General features: G+C 46.9%; 1 pseudogene; it reads right to left on the minus strand.

The window, feature by feature from the left end:
• Window positions 1-1,500: 1,500 nt before the first annotated feature.
• LOC149470022 (U2 spliceosomal RNA) lies at window positions 1,501-1,616 on the minus strand (annotated as a pseudogene).
• Window positions 1,617-2,888: the final 1,272 nt, after the last annotated feature.

The raw sequence follows: 2,888 nt of genomic DNA on the forward strand, positions 1-2,888 counted from the left end.
GCACTGAGGTGTGCTGCAGGGCCTATTAATGCTGGCTGCTGGGGGATCTATTGTCGCTGGATGAGATCTATTTTTGCAGGAAAGGGGTATATTGCTGCTGTAGAGTTCTATTGTTGTTGGTTGGGGACCTATTATCTACTGTAGCTGGGGTGGGTCTTATATTGTTGGGGGTCAGTTGTTGCTGGGAGAGATCTACTGTTAAGGGAGGGGTCTATTGTTACTGGCTGCTGGAGGGTCTATTGATGCTGGCTGCAGGGAGATCTGTTGTTTCTGGGGGGTATTTTGTTAGTGGTAGTCCATTGTTGCTAAGGGGGATCTATTGTTATTTTTTTGGGCTATATATATATATATATATATATATATATATATATATATATATATATATATATATATTGTAACGGGGTTCGCTCGGCAGCGGGTGTGTGTGACCTCCTGGATGGGTGCACAACACAAAAACACAGGCACAGCACAACAACAGTGGAGGTGAAAAAACAAAAAGGTGCAGTTTATTTACAATATTTACAGGACAACATCAAACCAAAAAGAAACATCAAATAAACTCCTGGCCAACTGGGCTACTTACTGTACAAACAGCTTCCCTAGCTATCCACTAGGTACAGCCTGATTTTTTTTTTTTTTTTTTTTTTTTTTTTTAAGTCCGCAAACGTGCAACTATATCGAAAAAACCCGTAAGTGTCCGCAAAAAAGTGCAAGTGCAAAACACCACACGAAAAACGTGCACTTAGGGGTGTGCTGTGTCCTACCCCTAAAGGGGCTTGGACCGCTGTCCCTGATCCCCCGGGGCACGAAGCTCCTGACGGGGACTAGGTTCCCACTTGGTCCTCCTGGCCAAAAGGCCTGGTGGACCACCGTTCCCTATGCCAAGCCGAAGCCGGACATTCAGTACTAGGCAAGGGGACTCTCCCGAAGAAGAGTCCTCTAGGGATCAGGGGAGGAAGGAACCGTATGGCCACACATCCTCCCCCTAGACTTCAGGGTAGGCCCGAGGACCCACACCCTCCATCCGTGAAAACACACACATAAGGCAAAGAAAAAGTGACAAACGTGGGAGTGATAATAAATAAATAAATAAGAAAAGTAAGAAAAAATAATAAAAATGGTACCGTGCCGAAATGTGCACAGACCAGGCCCTGAGGCCCGTAGCAAAAATTGCCCTGGACTTAGCCAAAAGGCCTGGTCCTTAGGGCGCTGTGCAAAAAGAGGTGTAAAAACAGTGGCCAAGTGTCATCTTCACACCGTGGGGTCCCACACCCAAGTGTTACTAGTGACACCCCTGAGCGCGTCTCCTCAGGGGGCACTGAGTTTGCGGACTTTTTGCCTCCCCAGCCCCTGGCCAGACCAAGGTAGCATGTTCAGATCAGGAGGTACTGGGTCTTTCCAGTCTTCTCAGAGGAATTACTCCCAAGGCCCCAGAACGAATCATGGCGCTCCCTGGTTTCTGTCCCTCCGGTACTAGCCTTCCGGCACCCATCATACCAGTGAGGGTACTATACAACAACCATCCCCGCAAAGCTAGAATGGTCGGGAGCACCCCCACTGGACACTGATAAGAACAGATACTACACTTGATCTTAGCCAAAAGGCCGAGAAGCGATACTAGGTACAGCCTGATGCTATACCTAGTCGCTGGTAGTTGGAGGCTAGCCACACAGGCTTTTGTCTCACTGCACAGATAGGTGGTTGCTTCCCAGTCAGTTCAGGCACAGATCTGATTCCAGGTTGGAGCAACTCCCTAAGCAGGCTGGGAAGTTTTATAATGGCCTTAATGAGCCCACTACCTTCAGCTGGGCTCATTACCTCAGTGTTGAGGGACTCAGCACTTCCCTCTAGTGGAACAAATCCCCATAGAGTCTAAACCTTGGACAAATGTATCGTTCATCCAGGACGCAACCAGGTGATTTCACCTGCCTACTGTCACAATATATATATATATACACACACACACATACACACTATATTGCCAAAAGTATTGGGACATCCCTTCAAATCATTTGATCATTGGATTTAGGTATTCCAATCACCTCCATGGCCACAGGTGTATAAAATCAAGGACCTAAGCATGCAGACTGCGTCTACAAACATTTGTGAAAGAATGGGTCATGGTACCGTGAAAGGTTGACACCTGTGCAATAAGTCCATCTTTGAAATTTCTTTACTACTAAATTCTCCACGGTCAACTGTTGTGGTATTGTAACAAAGTGGAAACAACTGGGAACAACAGCAACTCAGTCACGAAGTCGTAGACCATGTGAAATGACAGAGCAGGGTCAGCGCATGCTGAAGCGCACAGTGTCTGCAGAGTCAAAAGCTAAAAACCTCCAAACTTGGTGTGGCCTTCAGATTAGCACAACAACAGTGTGTAGAGAGTTTCATGGAATGGGTTTCCATGGCTGAGCAGCCATCTAAGCCTTACATCACAAAGTGTTAGCTTCAGTAGTGTAAAGCAAGCTGCCACTGGACTCCAGAGCAGTCAAGGCATATTCTCTGGAGTGACAAATCACGCTTCTCTGTCTGGCAATCTGATGGATGTGTCTGGGTTTGGCAGTTGCCAGGAGAATGGTACTTGCCAGACTGCATTGTTCCAAGTCTAAAGTTTGGTGGAGGGGGATTATGGTGTGGGGTTGATTTTCAGGGGTTGGGCTTGGTCCCTTAGTTCCAGTAAAGAGAAGTCTTAAGGTGGCAGCATGCCAAGACATTTTGGACAATTTCATGCTCTCAACTTTCTGGGAATAGTTTGGGGATGGCCCCTTCCTGTTCCAACATGACTGCATACCAGTGCACAAAGCAAGGTCCATAAAGACAAGTTTGGAGTGGAGAAACTTGACTGTCTTTCACAGAGTCCTGACCTCAACCTTATAGAACACCTT

This window comes from Staurois parvus, unplaced genomic scaffold, assembly GCF_062004578.1.
Source record: "Staurois parvus isolate SC_StPar_1 unplaced genomic scaffold, SC_StPar_1.0 ptg000055l, whole genome shotgun sequence".
Classification (NCBI taxonomy): domain Eukaryota; kingdom Metazoa; phylum Chordata; class Amphibia; order Anura; family Ranidae; genus Staurois; species Staurois parvus.